This window comes from Lissotriton vulgaris, chromosome 12, assembly GCF_964263255.1.
Source record: "Lissotriton vulgaris chromosome 12, aLisVul1.2, whole genome shotgun sequence".
Classification (NCBI taxonomy): Eukaryota; Metazoa; Chordata; class Amphibia; order Caudata; family Salamandridae; genus Lissotriton; species Lissotriton vulgaris.
Genome location: NC_141700.1, coordinates 377,878,455 through 377,898,953, shown reverse-complemented (window position 1 = coordinate 377,898,953; position 20,499 = coordinate 377,878,455).

The window sequence follows — 20,499 nt, the reverse complement described above, 5'->3', positions numbered from 1 at the left end:
TATCGATGACTTGGTCTGTCCCTACTTGGCCTATTTCCTGATCAGGTTTGATGTGAGTCTCGATGACCTGACCTTCGTCCTCTAATTCTGTCTCACCTTCACTATCCCACTCACTATCTAGGTAGGAATATTTTCTGGTTCGTATTGGATCAAGAACCTGGTCGTCGGCAGGGAACCATTCAACGTCTTGACTTGTGCTCGGTAGTTCGATGTCAGCGAGATCCGGACCCTCTTCTGGAGTCTCCTCAGCTGGACTACCTTCGGCTTCAGTCGCGTTTTCTCCGGTTACCCGCTTCGTGTGACTGGCATGGATCCACTTCGGTACGCCAGCACACTTCACAGCAGTTGTGGTGACAAGGATCACTTGTCTTGGCTTTCCCCACTTTGGTCCAAGGCAACTCTTCCGGGTGTGTTTCTTTAACACCACCCAATCACCTGGTCTCAGTTTATGTGCTGGAGTTGTAGGCCATTCGACAGCAGTCTCTCCAATCTGGTGAGAGATAAAACGCACTTGGTCACCCAGCTGCTTGCAGTATTCTAGCACCAAATCATCAGAAATACTTAGCAGTTTGTGTCCAGGTACCCATGCCTGTCGCATCACTCTTCCCATTAGTACTTCGTGGGGGCTCAGGCCTGTTTTTCGGTTCGGAATACTTCTCAAACTCATCAGCACAAGGGGCAAAGCTTCTATCCAGTTCATTTTGGTGGAATCACATACTTTCGCAAGTCTGGATTTGATAGTGCCATTCACTTGTTCGACTATTCCAGAAGCCTCTGGATGATATGCACAGTGCAGCCTTTGCTCCATTTTAAATGCTTTACAGAGTTCCTTTAGGACTTCGTTTGAAAAATGCCCACCTTGGTCTGTTTCAATAGTTTCTGGAATTCCAAATCTAGGTATCAGCTCTCTAAGTAATAATTTGGCTACAGTTATAGCATCATTTTTCTTTGCTGGGTAGGCCTCCACCCATCTAGAAAATAGGCAAACTATGACCAGGACGTATCTGTATCCTTTGCACATGGGCAACTGGATAAAGTCCGCCTGCATCCTGACAAAGGGACCTTCAGCCTTTCCAATTGTACTTTGTTCCACTACTGTCTTCTTTCCTGCGTTAAATTGTTGGCACACTAAACACCTCTGACAAAGCTTTTCCGCTGTGTTCCTGAATTTTGAGTTATAGAATACCTTTTCAAACATACGACACATGGCATCCCTCCCAATATGTGTGTGTTCATGTATGATTCTGGCCATTGGGTGTACCAGGCTGTCTGGTAGTACAGGCACACCAGTTTGGTTAACCACAACACCATCCTCATTCCTGATCCTGCATTCACCCATCCTCCATCTGTCCTTTTCCTCCCTGTCTGTTGCCTGTTGTAATTCTTTCAATTCCTCCCATGTAGATACACTTTCAAACACCATAAGTTGGCAGCTGCTTCCACCTCCCCACAATTTAATTTGGAGGGACATTTTGTATCGGGCACAATATTGTGCGATTTGGTCAGCGTATCGGTTTCCGGCTGTCACATCATCATTTCCAGATCTCTGAGCCGCACACTTGACCACAGCCAATTCTTTGGGCAATTGAATTGCTTCCAGTAAGTTCTGTACCGCCTTTCCATTTCTGATAGGGGTACCTGAGGAAGTCATGAATTCTCTTTGTAACCATAGTTGGCCAAAGTCATGAACAACCCCATAACAGTACTGGCTGTCAGTATAAACAGTTACTCTTTTGTTTTTCCCCTGCTTACAGGCTCTTGTCAATGCGATTAGCTCTGCTACTTGTGCAGATTTTACGTCGCATAGGTAAGATGCCTCCAGGGTTGTCGCCAATGTGACTACAGCATAGGCAGCACTCAGACCTCCATCCTCATGTCTTAAACATGAGCCATCCACAAACATCATAATATCCTCATCCAGTAAGGCTATTTCTCTGATATCAGGACATGGCTTAGTGCTAAATTCTGTTAAGTCTATGCAGTTATGCTTCATTTCACCTTCTGCTTCTACATCCAGAGGTATGGGCAACAGGGTTGCAGGGTTCAGGACATTGCACCGGGAAATAATTACATTCTCAGCACCTATTAGAATTCTCTCATACTTAGTCAGCCGACTAGGGGTGAGATACTGGGTCTTGGTTCGGGTCAGTAAGATCACAACAGAATGTGGAACATATACGGTGACAGGATGTCCCATAACAATATTTTCACTTTGTTCCAGACTAGCGCAAGTAGCAGCTACTGCTTTCAGGCATCCGGGTAATCCAGCAGCCACTGGATCTAGAGTGGCCGAAAAATAGGCCACGGGACGCCTGACCAGCCCATGCTCTTGGGTTAGGACTGAGAGCGCACAATTGTCTCTTGTGTCACAGAACAGTTCGAAGTTCTTGGAATAATCAGGCATTCCTAATGCAGGAGCAGAGCACAGACAATTTTGCAATTTTACCCATGCGGTCATGCTTTCATCGTCCCAACTTACTGGGTCCTCCACTCCCTTTTTGGTCATTTTTATCAAAGGCTTGGCTAGAGCTGCGAATCCCACAATCCATTGTCTGCAGTACCCTACAACTCCTAGGAACATTCTTACTTCTTTCTGGGTTCTGGGTATTTCCATAGTCTGAATTATCTTGATCCTTTCTGTAGTGACTTTCCGAATCCCTTTCTCTATCTGGTGTCCCAGATATTTCACTGAGTTCTTACAGAACTGTAATTTGTCTGGGGATACCTTATGTCCTCCCTTTCCTAGGTGATTCAGCAAAGCAATGGTGTCGGTGATACAGTCAGTTTGACTTTTAGACGCCACCAGAAGGTCGTCTACGTACCGTACCAAAACAGACTCTCTGGGCAGTACTAAAGATTCAAGGCATCTTTTTAGGATCTGGTTGAAAATCGATGGACTTTCAGTGTACCCCTGGGGGACACGATTCCAGACATAGACATGGCTGTCAAATTCAAAACTAAAAAGAAACTTGCTTTCGGGATGCAATGGGATGGAAAAGAATGCATGACACAGGTCGATGACAGTGAACCATTCTGCATTCCAAGGGATCTGATACAGTATCACGGCGGGGTTGGGCACAATGGGACAGCAAGGTACAACAATTTGGTTTACCTTGCGCAGGTCCTGCACTACCCGGTACCTTCCGCTAGGCTTTTTAATTCCAATGATGGGCGAATTACAGGGACTGCTCATTACTTCCTGTATGATGTTTGCTTCGAGCAACCTGTTTACTTCGATTGCAACTCCAGCTTTTACTTCTGCACTCATTTTGTATTGTCTGGTTCTGGGGTAAACAGCATTGGTTTTTATTGCTATTTTAACTGGGTCTACATTTGCCATTAAGCCTACATCTCTTCCAGTGAAATCCCATACTTCAGGCACCACTTTTAGTTGAAGTTCCTCAGGTAAGTCATTAATGGACAGGGGCCTAATTTCTGTGTCTGGCCTTACTAACATTAATTTGTACAGGCCATCTTCATCTGGGGTCTGAATTTCGACGCCGTTTGGGGTGCAAAAGATGGTACAATTCATTTTGCACAACAAATCTCGTCCTAGCAGGTTCACGGGACTGGAGTCACAGACCACAAATCTGTGCATTTCCTTGAAATTCCCTATGGAAACTTCCATTGGTTCAGTTACTGGAGTACTGATTATCTGATTTGAAACACCCACTACTTGGATAGCTTCTCCCGAGAGGGGTAGGTTAGGAACATCCACTGTTCCCACAGTGGAACGGGTAGCACCAGTGTCCAACAAAAAGGTGACGTTTTTTCCTTCAACCTTTCCTTCAATGTATGGTCCAGTCTGGTCTACCGGTAAGGAGGCGCCAAGTACGCACTCCTTGTCCTCCCCCCTCAGGCCCCGTCAATCTTGATCATCACAGAGGAAAGAATGATTTAACAAAAACTGTGGAATTGCTGCATTTCTCTCATTCTCTCCTTCCCATACCTCTGCCCTTTCATTCTGCTGAGCCTGATTCTTATAATTCTGTCTAGGAGCGCGAGGCAATGGAGGCAGCTTTACCTGTTGTTGGTTCTTTTGTGTACCCTCTTTCTGCACCTGTGGATTTAAACCATTTACGGGGGGATTACCAGCCTGCAAATGCGGACACTCGTCTCTCCAATGCCCTATCTGACCGCACCCGTGACAGGGAAATTTCTTCATAGCCTCTTCCCGACTCATTTTTACCCGGGGTTTCCCTCCTCCCCCAGCAGTGGAATTTTGTGCATTATTATTACTATTCAATTTACTTAACTGTTTTTCTTGCTGTTCAGCCAATTTCACTTGTGCCCACATAACCTTCTCCTTGAGGGCTTTCTTCTTGTTTTCTATCTCATCCTCGCAGTACTTAGCATACTTGAGGACATCATCTATGGGCTTACCTTGCCAACTGATTTGATTATCTCGAATCCACTGGGATATTTCAGGCCTTAATCCTAACACGAATCTATAACTGAAATGAGTCATGTCCTTCATGTCCACATTATCAATTCCACTATAAGTTTTGAACACTTGTAGTAGCCTTTCATTAAAGGAGTGGACGGTTTCATCGCGCTCTTGGGTAGTTCTATCTATCCGGGTCCAATCAGTTTCTTTTGCGGGCAACTTTTTCTTTAGGTATTGTATGACTTGATCATACTTCCTCATTACTTCAGGTGAGAGAGCTCCGGTCTTGGAGTCTCTCTCATATTCGTCACTGGGCCAATCAATCTCAATTTTGCATTCAGTCCACAAGTCTACAGGTACCACAATGTCGAAAAACCCATCCAGGTCTTTCAGAAGACATTTCTGAACTTTTTATGAAACGTTCAACCTACCTGTACCAGTCAACTGGTTTCTCCCGTAATTTTGGGAAGTCATTGGTAAATGACACAATATCTTGTCGGGACCAAGGGACATGGACGTATTTTCCCCCAGGTACTTCTCTCATGGGATACAATTTCTCTGTGGGACCTACTTCTTTTAGTCCATATTCTGAAGTCTGGGTTTTAGCCTTATTATCTTCCCTTTTCTTTGCCCACCGGGTTTTCCATTTCTCCACGTCTCCCCATTTCTGCAGGATTTTCAATAATTCTTTTATCTGCGTTTGTTTTCCTGACACATTCATGTTTTCTAAGTCTTTGTCAGAAAAGTCTGCTCTGTATGATTTCTGGAGGACTTTAGAACGACTAACATCAATGCCCATGTATGTGGCAGTGTCCATCAATCTCTCATGGAGCAATCTAGTGTTCCGGGTAAAGTTCTTGCTGATAAACAGTAACTCGTCTTCACTAAAGGAGTTTAACCTGTCTAATCCTACATTACCGGCCATTAGTTCCTCTATTTCTATCCTTAGTCTATAGATTTCTAAGGGTTTCGGTTGGGGTGTGTCCTTTTCTAACTCTTTGGTCCATCTATCCAATTCTTCTGGAGAAACTACAGTGGCACTCCTGACCCCTGAAGTGGTTTCAATCAGGACCTCTTTTGTCCTAGCCTGATTTCTCGCCCTTGGTACACTGGTTGCAGGTTCCCTTATAGGCAGATCCATTAAGGAGATCACAGACTCACATTCACTTTCTTGATCATCGACTATGAGCGGCTCTTTTCTTGGGGGAGGAATGATAGGGGTTGGTACAAATGGAGTTATAATAGGAGTTCTTGGACTAGTCATCCTATCCCCATAAAGAGGTATAGCAGGACCAATAGTTACTGGGATAGTCAGTGAATCCGGACTGGGATGTATCTGGGCTATGGTCTGAATTAAATCAATTCGCTGTTTGTTCAGGGCTTCCTTTTCTCGCTCACGCAAAATCCTTTCTGAAGAATTATCTTGCATCACTTGGGGTACCAGTGTAGGATAAATACTTGGGGAAGTCGGAAGGACCAAACTTGGTCGGTCTTCCCCAAAAGGTCGGTAATTTGGGACCGCGGAACTAGGTCTGCAAAACCCATCACTATCACTGGCTTTACTTTCCGTACCAGTTACATCTGTCTCACTGGCCCTCTGACATCTAGGATATTTAGAAAACGGGTTTTGGGAACTCAAGGAGTCTGGTTCTGCAACATAGGGAGGTGGATTTTTCATCAATAAATCTTCTAGGTGTTCATCCTCAGAGTCTCCCATAGCCATTAAGTGGCGGGTTTTCTCCGTACATTTCCCTTTCCCTTGTTCGAGTACCCCAAACATTGGAAACAATCCCTCAACCATCATGTTCTGTCTCCATTGCTTCATCTTTTTCTCTTTGGTTTCTTTTTGAACCTTTGGATACCATCTACTCAATCCCTTATCCATTCTGGGTCTGTCTCGTTCTAGGGCTTCAATTTCCCATTCTTCTAGTGCTTCCTATTGAGTTAATCTGGGTCGGGGATGCAATTCATTCATTCGGGTTCTTAAGTTAAACAGGATTCTGCCATTAAAGGAACCATCAAGGGGAAATGCTAAGATCCCATCATCCTCCGTGTACTTTACCCAATTCTCCAACCACACACAGGTATGATACCCTTTTTCAAACATCATGAAAGAGGCGGGAGTATCTGGCGGCGGAATGATCACACCCTCCCTAGTTCGTATGGGCTTGTCTTTCTTGAAATAGTTCTTAATTTTGTCGGCAAGGGACAATTTTCTCTTAACTCCGTACATTATGCGCGGTCTACCTCGTAGAATCTGTTCCTTATAGAAGCCTAAGTTCTGTGGATTAGGTATAAACTCAGGATACCACATACACCTTTCCAAACTCTTCTCAAGCTCCTGTTGATTAATTTTGTTTACTTTTGTGCTTCCAATGCAAACGCGACTTCTATCTCGCAGTCACCAATCAACACAGTGACTACAAAAATCCTTGTCCAATGGGTGCGCGGCTTTTCGCGAGACGAGGTCTCACGCTCCGGCACTCACCCCTCCCTTACAATCGCAGCTCCACTACACACCCGCTGTCTTGACCAATAACAGCGCGGCACGGAGTGACGTCAGAGCAGCCCTCCGACCGACTCCCTCCTTCACAAGGTAACGGAAACTTTGAATTTTCCTTAAAGTGCAAGTACTAAGTTTAGTCAACAATATGAAACGTTCGCCGCTGTGTCTGAGTGTTCTAAAAAGAAAGAAGGTTTTCCTTTCACTACAAGTAAACCACTTCTGTCTACTTTTCATTCACCTCGGATAGACTTCTTTGCCTAACCTCTCACTCGAGCAATATAGAACCTGCTACTCCTCTGACTTATCCACTTCTTTCCGGGATATATACTAAGTCAGGCTTTCACCAGCGGACTACCTTGCTTACCATTCAAGCTCCAATGACCCTATTACTCCTTCCGTATGTGACCCTTACTAGGTGATATCACAATGGAAGTTTTATACAAAGGACTCGTAGCTATCAATTATTCAAATACAAAAAGATCCTAATTAGTGCTTCCGGTCCTTCCTAACCATGCACTAATAACTCACAACAAGCGACCTCATTGGCTAACCGGATTCTGCTCACCGTTAGCTATAGACTTCCTCGGGGATTCGGACTACACAAAACACTCACAGACAATTCTGTTAATATCACATAAAATACTTATAGCAGCAATGCAAAAATCCTTTACATATATTAAAAACTTTCTTTAAAACATTTGCGCAATATTTGAAGCAATGCAATCAATATAGCAGCATTGAAATCTCAGCAGCACATTTTTATTTTCACGGTTTATTTATTAACTCACTTGTCTACCTATCTTAACTAGTCCTAACCATACTACTGCTACCAGAAAATTACTGATAGAGCGCGCAGGTCACCCGGGTCACTAGTTTACCAATTTTTCCACGCACTGGGCCCTGGCGTGCATATGACAACTGTGTTTGCATGAACCGGGTGAATCTTTCCACGCTACTATGAGTAATTCAGGGGTGACTCTCTCACCACTTACTATTCATGTACCTGACTTACCACAGGCACATTACTCCTCTGATAGATCAGGAGCTAGCAGTGGACAGGTAGCAAGATTCCTAAAAAGGAGTAGAACACTTTATACACTTAGTACATTTATCAACACTTTATGATTTATAATGACCACAGACACCTGATGGGGTTTTTAAAGTTTTTATGTAGAGTAAGTTTAGAATGAATATGCCATGATTATAAGGCAGATACAAATCAGAACATCAATAATCAAGATTAAACCCAAAATGTAACTATGGATGAGGGCAAGCACCATAGGGTATTAGGAAACACTACAGGGTATGGGCATTTGGGAACATGCTATTCAGTACGAATTTAAGCTAAGGCAGGGGGCGTGAGAAGGACCTTATGTGTGCACTAATATTCTTAAACTAATTCCTAAACTTTATGCTATTCTTACTAAGATCACAGCAACCATACTAAAGGGAAGGGATAATGGAACAAGCTGAATAAGCAGTCAGTTTAATGATATCCTACAGGTAGGGTAAAAAGGGGAACATCACTAATAAACAATTGTATTTAAATCACTTTAAAGGGTGATAGGGCAATATCACAGGCAAGAGTGCTTTATTAAGAAGAGGAAGGTAAGAGTAAAGTTAGACAAACACCCACAAGTATATTTACCTAGGACAGAATGAGGACCAACCCTGGCCGCGGGTCAGTTTGGAAAGCGGGGACAAGGACCCTCAATGATTCAGAATGCCAGTAGGCGAGCAGGTACAGCTCAGGGACAGTCAAGACAGGATACCCCTCAGGTTTTGGATCAGGACTGGGCTCACCAAAGGGCATGACCAACACCTGCAGCCTCGGATGCAACGCCTGCGTTACCCCCTTACTGCACGGAATCCGCCAATAACCCCGATTGGGTTTTCGAATCTCCCAGAAAAGTGCTCCGCTAGCACTTAGGACTAATTTCCACCCCTTGGAGTTTGTGGAAAGTATAGACAGAGTGCTCCGCAGCGCTCTGTATCAATCACCTATAGAGTTCGTAGGGTCAGTGACAGGTCTGCTACTCGGACAAGTCGGACGATTTCTCTAAGCTAAACTAGACTAGTTATACTGTTCTGGGACCCCCAGACCACCCACAAATGTTGCAAGTGACAAGGTCTCATCTTTTGATTGGTCAAGGGAGGTGGTTAAGTCATTGTCACCTCCTAAATTCTGCGTTCCCATGATAAATATTCAAATGACAGTACCCACCCCTTGAAGTTTGTGTTCCCAGGCATACGTGTGGTGGAAAACAATGAAGTACACATTGGAAAGAGACATTGTAACATTTTGAGATTGTAATACAGCATCTTCTCCAGGGGCGAAGGTGAGCTTCCCAGGAGCGTCCTAGCTTCGGTAGCCAGCTGGCTTGTTTCTGCTTCTGCGCAGTTGGGTTTTTCCCTCATCACGTGTGCGGGGAGTTTACAGGCTTCAAAATGGATTCAATCCCCCAACCCAGGCCCATGGATGCGTAATACATGAAAAGTAAGCGAAAACAAATTAGTAACACAGAAAAAATGAATACACTGTATACCATGAAATGCTTCACTGCACCCCTTACTTTATAATATCTATACCATTAACGGTTAGTGCTGAAAAGACAGATATGCAGAAGCAGCATAAGCCAGCAGAGAGCATGGTTAAGGACAAGCAGCCATATTTAGCAGTAATGCGCATGAGCGTAAACATCCCTCCAAATTGCGAGTGCGTCACATCACGTGGGTTTGACCGACGCATGCGCAGACTGGATTTCGGCGAAGCAGCCATTTTGTAATACGCAAGCATGTTTAAGATGAAAAGACACATAAGCAAGCCTCCTAGGGACACCCGCGTGTTGGGGAAAAAGGCAAAACAAGTGACAGACAGATTGAATTAATATTATTACGAGTTAAGCGAGGTTCATGAGTGAGAGCAAGTCGCTTTATGTGCGAATCCTTGCTCCATCAAAAGTACTGGCTTTTTCATATTTCAAATCTTTACTGTTAAGGTCGGATTTAACATTACTCTTTTTAAAATGCCACCTTTGGAAAGTGGACATTTCTCTGATAGTACTGCTCTGTGTGTCCTACACTTAGGTACATCTTGTTAGGGAGGCATTGTAGGAGTACACATCTTTTTATTATCATGTATTTGATATACTTGTATGTATTCATGATTACTGCAAGATGGTAGAGCTTTACCATCCATTTACTTTCATAGTGCTCCTAATCCTATATATCTGCTACTGTCTAACGGCTGTTGCAGGTCATCTATTTTACACCAGAATAACAACTGTTCAAAAAATACTTATTGAAAACACCCATTCTGTTTATTCTGTGTATCTCTCTAAGACAGACAAATAAATAAGCACGAGTGACTGAGCGAAAAACAGTATCAGCCAGATTCATCATCGGCATGTTTTGTGAGTCTGTAATAGCGAATAATAAGGAATCGCTATTACAGACTCACAAAAAGAGATTCATGTAGGAATCGCAATATTTATTTTGATTCCTACAGCTTCCTTATTTGTGATTAGCTAATTGCTAATCGCAAATAAGGAATAACTCCCCATTCATTCCTATGGGCCTATGGGCCTAAAGGCCCATAGGAATGAATGAGAAGACATATCAATGTGCGAATCGCTATTAGCGATTCGCATTTTGATTTTGCGATTTCAAGGGTGCAGGGGTGTCCAATGGACACCCTGTTGAACCCCTGAAATGTAAATGTAGCCTGATGTTGCGCACACACATGTCCAAAGGACATGTGTGTGTGTAACATACCACATAGAAAAATGCACTAAAGTGCATTTTTCTAAGTTTTCGCTATTTACCACAAAGTTACACTTCGCGGTAAATAGCGGCCAGAAATAGCGAATTCGCAAATAATAAATGGATAATGAATTGCATTTAAGGAATCTCAAATAGAGATTCCTTAAATGCAATTCCTCGCAAATATGCGATTTTGCAATTAGCGATTTTTGCATTTGGGATGATGAATCCCAAATGCAAAAATTGCGCTCGCAAAGGGCCCGATTCGCAGAATCGGGCCCTTTGCGAGCCGATTTTTCTTTCATGAATCTAGCTGTATATTGTTTCCATGGTCCTAAGGGATCAGGGTTGTCATGTTCGATGGTTGCCAAGAACTATTCTCTCCTTGGTAAGAGAAGATTCTAGTGGCACTGTGAGCTAGCTGTTACTAAAGGCCGACATACCCAGTGGGGGTGTTCAGAATCAGTCTGACACCAATCCTACAGTGTATGCTGTCCAAACGTGCAGATCCTGTATAGGCTTTATAGGAACTACACAACACCATCTTCATTTTATCTGCATTATGATGGATCTTCATGGGCAGATGGGAGTAAGGGGATCACCCTTAACTTTCAAAGGGTAGTGGCCTGACCCCATACCAAGGACTGCTAACCCCCTACTGGTAGTCTGAAGTGAGGGCTGGGATTGAAAGGGATACTGGTGCACTTCAAAACTCCTCTTTGAAGTTTCCCTCACATCAAAGGCCCATTTGATTATAAGTACTGGTTCTCCAGCCCCATCAAATCAGACACTTCTGAACCTACACCAAATCTCTGTCAGAAGAACTGTGGTACTGTGCAAAGGACTCAGCTGGTCTGTTTGTTGGAAGGACTGCATAACTGCTTGTTGCCAGCGGCCTGCTGCTCGCTGACTCTGCTGGAAAAAGAGCCGGACTCTGCCTTCCCTCCAAAGTGATATCCAAGGGCTTGTTATCTTGCCTCATGTTTCTGAAGTCTCAGGTACACAAAATGTTTCCTACAGTTCTGATGGTGCCTCCACACTCTAACTCCTGTGAGTCCTACCTGTGCCTGAGGGCCTACTCCAGGTTTTGGGTCATCCAAGTGCGTTCTGCAGCTGAGTTGTTGCCAAATCCGAAGCCAAGCAGCACAAAGTCCCACAAAGCCTCACTGTACAGCTGATAGCTCTCAGAAATGACACCGGGTGAAATGAAGCCTCACTGCACACCCTCTCGGAACGGATGCCAGCTAACGCAAAGCTGTGCCACGAAGATGGCGCCTCAGGATCCAAGGTACGGTGTTCAGCAGGCCCAAGTGGGTCCCTTAGCCGGCCTGTGCTCAATTTCGGTCGGACTGAACTTTGGATTTGCCCTGCTCCCTCGCGACCTGCAGAAACCTTTTTTAGTGCTACATGCTTGTTAGCATTTTATTACATTTATTTCTTCAATATTCAATAACCCAACTCTTAATTGAGGGATTTTGATAGTTTTGGACTTATTTTACTCAGATAAATATACTCTATTGTTCCAAACTGGTGTGGAATTTGTTTGTGTTTTTTGTGCTTTGTTGTGGTATGAGTTATTACCTTCATTGTAAAATAGGCCATTGTACTTTTATGTTGAACTTGTTGTTCACAATTGAGCTGAAAAGCATTGAAATTCGAAAGTAAATAACTATATGACCGTGATATAAGCAACAGATGAAATTGTGAAATTAAAACAGATTTCTGTTGACGTTGTTTGACAATTCATTTCATAGACTGTATGATTTGTGTAGGTTATTCATTGATAGATTCAAGTGCTATTTATTTATTTTTATTTTTATTACAGATTTGTACCGCGCTGGGAATCGACTCCCGAAGGAGTATCTCCGCGCCTCTGGCGTCATCTTTGAACAGAGCAGGTCCTGCAAAGTATGGATATTACAATATTACAATGAGGTATATAACTAATATTGGAAGAAAAAAGTTTTTAGTTTCTTCCTAAAAGGAAGATGATCCCTACATTGTCTGATCTCTCTGGGGAGAATGTTCCACAGCCTCGGGCCAGCCACTGACAAGGCCCTACCCCCTTGCCTTGTCTTCTTAATCCTAGGAACACATAGGAGTTCTTGATCTCCTGATCTAAGAGATCGGGAGGGAACGTAGGCATTGAATATCTTTGTCAGGTATTCAGGGCCTTTCCCTGTAAGGCACTTATGGATGACACAACATGTCTTAAACAGTACTCTCTGTTTCACTGAGAGCCAGTGAAGCTTAGTTAACAGAGGTTTAGATGGAGTACGTGCAGGGACATTAAGGACAAGGCGTGCAGCAGTGTTTTGTACAACCTGCAATCTGGAGATGACCCCCTCGTTGGCAGCTAACAGCAATCCATTGCAGTAATCAAGCCTGCTCAGCACAAGCGCCTGTACCAAGGTTTTTCTAGTGGTGTCAGGGAGCAGGGGGAACACTCTACGGAGAAGCCCAATGACATGGAAACAGGAGCCAACCACTTGGTTTCCATGTTGTTTCAATGAAAGCTCCTGATCCAGTTTTACTCCAAGATTTTTCACACATTGTTTGGGTTCAGGGACTGGGCCTAGATCTTGCGGCCACCAGTCAGGAGTCCACAGGCATTTGGCTTCCCCAAAGAGCATCACCTCCGTTTTGGAAACGTTGCATTGTAGATAGTTTGAGGCCATCCAATGGGCCACTTCTTTCATACCCCGGGCAAAGGAGTTTTGCACTTCAGATGTCAGAGTTTTAAACGGAAAGAGGAGTTGAGTATCGTCGGCATACGATACTGGGATAAAGCCGTAAGATCTCATGATGTTCGCCAGGGGGGCCACATAGATATTAAATAAAGTGGGGCTCAAACATGAGCCCTGTGGCACCCCTTGGAGATCTCCAGCTCTGCTATGCGGCAAGGTTACAAGTGACCATTTTTCCTTGATGCAGCAGCATAATTATATGTGTGTTCGATAATCACATGCCTCTGACCAGCACCCTAATAACATAAGTTGTAATATTACATTTGAACAATGCCCAAACTTGCAAATCAGTAGGTGTGCGCAGTACTATTGTACAAAATTAACCTTTTTACCATGCCCAAAACTTCCTTTTGAATACATATTAGTCACCCCTAGGATAGGTCCTGGACAGTCCAGAGCGCAGGGTGCGATGTATTTAAAACGTAAGCCATGTACATTTAAGTGTTGCATATCCTGGTAGTAAAAAACACTTTAATTCATTTTTCACTACTGCAATACCTACCTCTCCTGCAGGATAACATTGGAGTTACCTTATTACATTTTATAAGTGTAATTTCTAAATAGAAACAAGAAAGCAATTCATCTTTGGTGTCTCTCGACTTTAATTTAAAATCCTAACTTATGGTTAACTTCGATTTTAATTTCCAATTTTCAGGGCGTGGCTTGATGGCGGCCTGAACAGGCGTGGCGGTGTGAGGCTCCTCTGGCCCGGACCCCGATATAGCGTCCACAGCCGCATGTGAGCCCCGACAGGCACAGGCATCCACAGCTGCTGATCAGCGGAGACATCGGGCTGCTTTCTGTGGAGATCCGACGACCCTGAGTGCCCCGCAGAGCGACGTTTAGCCCGGGTCCTGGGCTCCGACCTCAAGCCGTGGCTTTTCGCCAGCGGCACAATGGAGGGGCTGTGCTGAGGCTCCAGTACCGAGCTGAAAGTGGCACAGCGGGTGAGCGGACCCAAAGCAGACGAGGAGAACCCCGCAACTGACTGGAGGCTGTGCTGGGTTGGAGACCTCTACTGTCCGCACGCCAGGTGCTACATCGAGGAGTGCGGCAGCCGGCACGCATCTCGCGGGCACCGCGAAAATCGAGGCCTTGGTCTGAGGCCCACTGGAGGTGATCCTGAGCTCCTCGCAGAGCGGCGTCTCGCCCAGGGCCTGTGCTCCAACTTCAGGTCGCGGCATTCTACCAGCAGCGTGACAGAGGGGCCTTGCTGAAACCCCGGAGCAGAACCAAGAGTGCGACAGTGGGCGAGCGGAGCCCAGGACAGGTGAGGAGGACCCCGGAATCGCCTAGGAGGGGTGTCAGCGGGAGGACCCCCACTGCCCAGAACGCTACAGTAAGGAGAGTGGCGGCCCACGCGCATCTCGCGGGTGCCGCGAAAATCGAGGCCCTGGTCTGAGGCCTACAGGCAGCACCGAGTCGTTCCCCCCTAAGACGTTGGAGAGCGAAGAAAGACTCCTCTGAAGGGCACAGGCCGCCGGTTTAACAGTTTAGCACCAACATAAACCCATCAGTAAGAGAGCCCCTTCGGGGACTGCCGGTGGAGGCCTGGCTGAGCGAGGAAATAGGGACTCAGCGTTGGGGCCCACAGCCTAAAAGAACACCTGGAGAGCCGGGCCACACCCGGATGCCCGAGGCCAACACAATCAGGAGCTGCCGGGGTCTAGACCAGCCCACAGGAGGCGACGGCACGCAGGAGGAGAGATGGGGCACAGGAGCAGCTGGAGGTGCCCATTGCATCGTGGGGGGCGGCAGGATCAGCCAGTCATCAAGGCCTCACCTAAGGTTCCCCCGTGTGCAGCAGCACCCCCGCTGTGTAGCGCTGTACCCAAAAGAGCTTTAACGGGTTGCGAGGTCCCGAACACTGCAGGACTCGCCTTGATATTCCCGTTGCCCACGGCCTCGACGATCAGAAGGTGGGGGCAACTTGGCTAATGCTGGGCGCAGAGGAGGCTACAAGATCACGGACATGCTCTCCAAAGGGGCCCCCAAAGGAGACAAAAGCCCAACCTTGCCGGCGGCGACTGGTTCCTCGGGGCAAGATGACGGAGGGGCCCCCATCACCATGGCCTTTCTAAAGTCCCTTTTCAATACCCTGAGAGATGACTTTCAAACGCTAAAACAGGACTTGGGGACGGGGAGCAAAGTGAACTTCGCTGGAACCTGGATGGCTTGGGAGATAGAGTAGCGTCGGTGGAGGAGGTGGATGTGAGGCAGACTGAAGAAGTGGAGTGCCTAAAACAGGAGGTCATCCGTCTCCGGGAGCAACAGGTGGACCTCGAAGCCCACGAGGAAGATTTGGAGAACCGCTCTCGGAGGAACAACATCCGCGTCCGTGGGGTGCCATCAAAAGCGGAAGGGGCCAACATCACCGAGTACCTACAGGAGCTTTTCAGAGACGTCCTGGGGGAATCAGCGGACTTTGAAATCTGCATAGACAGTGCGCACAGAGTTGGCCTTACGAAACGCGCACCAGCTCCCCCCCCCCCCCCCCCCCCCGGACATCCTGGCTTTCCTCCCGGACTTCCCTCTAAAGGAACGGATACTGAAAGAGGCCCGGTCAAAGAAACCCTTCCACTTTCGGGGCTACCGGTGTCCTTGTTTCAGGACCTTTCTGCCATAACCCTGCAAAAACGGAAGGCATTCCGGCTGGCCACCACGTTCCTCCGGCACAACGGGGTCAACTACTCCTGGGGACATCCCTTTCATCTCATCTTTAAATGGAAAGGTTCACTACACCAATTTTGCTCCCTCAAGGACACATGCTCCCTGCTGGGAATAGACCCGGGAGGGGATAAGCAAGATGGCAGCACCTCTCCACGACGCCAGCAGGAGGAAATCAAGCACCACAAGCAGGACGAATGGCAACGCATGGGGCGCCAGCGCTCCCCTAGATTAAACCTTAAACCGGACGCAACCACCATGGTCCAGGAGCAAGCAGCGGCCAGACATGAAGTAGCCAAGGACACTGCATCGGTTCACTGATCACGCATGATTGCGGGATTTGCATCCTTTGCCTCATGTGGGTGAGGGTATGGGGGATGGGCTGAGGGGCCGACTAGGTCACCACTGCCACATCACCCTCTACAAGACTTCCCACGGACCTGAACTGGTTACTGGACCTGGGACTATGGTTTTGCTCTCTTTGGTTCTTGGTTGGGGTGGGGAGGGAAGGGAGGGGCGGGAGCCGAGGGGGGAGGGGTTGGTGGTATGGGAAGGAGGGGGTTCAGGGGCTGGGTGTTTGGAGTTTTGGGAGTTGGGGCTGGAGGGGGGAGGGGGGGAGGGGTGTCCTCCTTGTCCATGTATCTTTGAGCTCCTTTTTTCCTCCTTGTGCTGGGTTTGGAGCTATGCAGTTCCTGCTAACCATTTATGATGTCTTCCCCATTGAATATTCTCTCTATTAATGTGAGAGGACTTAACTCTTCCTCCTGGAGCATTCCACAGCGGATATTTGCCTCCTACAGGAGACACATTTGCTGCCGAAAGGATCATCATCGCCTTAAGTCCCGGGCCTTCCCCTTGCAATACTTCTCATCCGCTTCCAAGAAGGAGGCGGGAGTAGTGATTCTGGTGTCTCGGTCTTTTAGGGGACAGGTTCTACAGAGGGAGGCGGAGATCAAGGGCAGGTTGTTGATACACCGCTTTCTGATTGCGGGGCAGACAATTTTAGTGGGCATCATATACGCGCCTAATGAGGGTCGGGAAAAACTCCTGTAAACAGCTCCGGGAGCGGCCACAGCTAACACACAACCACACTTGCTGCTGGGGGTGACCTTATTGTAGTGTTTCATGACACGGTGGACCGTTCCGGCCAGACTTTTGAGTTCCCCTTTGCTTCCTCGCGCCTTGCTCAGAAACAAGCAAACTCTACTACTCCTCTATGGCGCCTCTTATATTGAACATCCGCTCTCTTAATGTGAGGGGACTGAATAACCTTATCAAACGCCGGGCAATACTTTCCCTCCTAGAGCACTACACAGCGGACATCTGCCTCCTAAGAGAGACACACTTGCTGCCAAAGGACCACCACCTACTTAAATCCCGGGCCTTCCCCCTGCAGTTTTTTTCGTCCGCATCTAAGAAGGTAGCTGGGGTGGTGATTTTGGTGTCCAAGTCCTTTAGGGGTCAAGTTCTGCAGAGGGTGGCAGAGATCAAGGGCAGGTTGCTGATACACCGATTTCTGATAGCCGGGCAGACACTTTTAGTGGGCACCATATACGCGCCTAATGAGGGTCAGGAAAAATTCCTACATACGGCCTTAGAGACAGCCACAGCGAACACTCATCCACACCTGCTATTGGGGGGCGACCTCAATTTGGTATTCCATAACACGGCGGATCGTTCATGCCAACGCTCGGGGCAGTTTGGATCACTCTCCACAGAGGGCCACGCGCATCTCTCAGACCTTGGACTGGTCGACCAATGGAGACAATTCCACCCACACTCCACGGCATACACTTACTACTCAGCGGCCCATAAACCATATGCTAGGCTTGACTATTTCCTCTGCTCTTCACAGTTGGTGCCCCAAATGCAAGATGTTGATATACTCCCAACCTCCCTGTCGGATCACTCCCCGGTGATGACCACTTTCCTCCTCCTGGATGTGCCTGCCCCACCTCGACATTGGCGCCTGAGGGATGCCTTGCTCCAAAGCCCTACAGTGGTGGAGAGGATTAAAGACGCCACCACCCAATTTTCAACGCACAATGCCAACACTGACACCACTAAGGTCACACAATGGGCTGCGCTCAAAGCAGTATTGCGGGGAGAGTTCATCTCTAGCACCACAGCCAAAAGCAGAGAACGCACCAAAAAAAGAGCAGAAATTACCCAACGAGTAGCGGAGTTGGAGCAGATGCACCAACGAACGGGGGCAGCCCGTGCATGGCGCCAGCTCTGTACGGAGAGGAAGATGCTGGCGGCGCTAGACCAAGATTTGGCAGAATATACAGCTCTCCGCCTCTGACATGCATACTATAGTGGGGGTGACCGCTGCGGGAAGCTCCTGGCGAGCAAATTGAGAGAGGAACGCCAGAGGCAGGGTGTTACAGCCATACGGACCAATTAGGGAGACCTTGCTGTCGACGGTGCTGACATAGCCGCAGCTTTTGGGGACTTTTATGAAACCCTATAGGCGGCTGATTCACTCGACCTCCAGACTGGTCGGGCATACCTGAAAGGCACACCCCTCCCGTCCCTGAGCGAGGCGCAAGCGGAGTTCCTAGATCGGCTCATTGGCCTGGAGGAAGTGATTTTGGTGATATCCCGCCTCAAGCTGGGGAAATCACCGGGCCCAGATGGCTACTCAGCGGCCTTTTATAAAACGTTCTTCCACCAGGTTGCCCCGCTACTGCGGGATCTCTTTAACACCTTCAGCCAACCCGGTGCTATTCCGGATGACCTTCTGAAAGTGTCGATAACGGTTATACTCAAGCCTGGCCGTGACCCGCACGCTGTAGTTCCTATAGGCCGATATCCCTTTTAAACCTGGACCTTAAGCTTTACACAGGCATCCTCACGAGTAGGTTGGCACCATATATGCAGCAGCTTGTGGAACCAGACCAGGCTGGTTTCATTCCCCAACGGCAGTCCAGCGATATCGAGGCAGGGTCTCGGACGAGGCCAGACTGTATGCTGGTCACCATCGATGCCGAAAAGGCCTTCGATACGGTGCACTGGCCCTATCTGGAACTGGTGCTCCAACACTTCGGGGTAGAAGAGGCTCTTCGTAATCGCATACTGAACTGCTATCGCCGGCCCAACGCAACGGTCCGTGACAATGGCCACACCTCCCCGCGCTTCCCAATGAGCAGGGGCACTAGGCAGTGGTGCCCTCTCTCCCCTATCCTTTTTGCCTTGTATATCCCCTTCCATGCTGATGACGGAACCGCTCCGTCATCAGCTACAGTTGAGCTGTGCTGATGACGGAGCGGTTCCGTCATGGCCCGGCCGCCGCGCCTGCGCGGCGCTGATTTCGCGCCTGCGCGGGCGTTCTAAAGAGCGGGGCGGGTCATGACGGAACCGCTCCGTCACCAGCACAGCTCAACTGTAGCTGGTGACGGAGCGGTTCTGTCACCAGCATGCGGCGGCCGCGCGGCCGCCCCGCCCCTTTAGCGCTGCGGCGGAATAGCCGCCGCAGCGAAGGGGATATGGAGCCGTTAGCGCAACGGGTCAGGCAACATTCCCTCATCAAAGGCATTCCCTTTGGCGGCGATGTGCATAAGATCAGCTTATACGCGGACGATATCCTTCTTTCCCTTACAGAGCTGATGCAGTCGCTCCGAGCACTTTTTATCAAACTCCACACCTTTGCACTAGCTTCGGGGTTTAAGATCAATGTGGAGAAATTGGAAGCCCTGAATATCTCCCTGTCGCCGGAGACTCTCAATGAGGTTCAAGGCAAGTTCGACATACAATGGTCAAACACTACCATCCCGTATCTGGGAGTTCTCCTGGCCCGACCGTCCAAGCCACCGCTGAGGCGAACTACGCCAGACTCCGCTCGCTCCTCAGCGACGAACTCCGGAGGTGGAAACCTCTCGCTCTCCTGGCTGGGGGGGATAGCAGCCACTAGGATGACCCTACTTCCACAAATCCTTTATGTGTTCCAGACCCTCCCCCTGCGCCCACCAGTGGGCTGGCTCCAACGGACACAGTCCAACCAGGCGCGCTTTATCTGAAACGGTCGTTGTCCACGCTTTAAGCATGCGACTGCGATTCTTCCGCCTGCCCACGGGGGGGTCGGTGTGCCCGACCTTTCTCTATATTATCAAGCGACACAACTCCGCAATTTGGTGGAGTGGTACCAGCTGGAATCGGGCAAGAATTGGCTCTTTCAAGACCAAGCTGTGGCGGGTAGGCCCTTACAAGGGGTTCCTTTCCTCCCCAGATGCCACCGCCCACCCAATCTCTACGCATCACTGATTACAAGCACCATCCTGGATGTATGGGAACGGGTAGCGGTCCGGCACGAACTCACCTCGTTCCCCTCGCCGATGACCCCGCTCTTCGATATTCCCAATTTTTCCCCTGGACTGGACCTAAGGGCATTTGTAACCTGGAGGCATTCGCCCTGTAGAGTCCTGGGACAT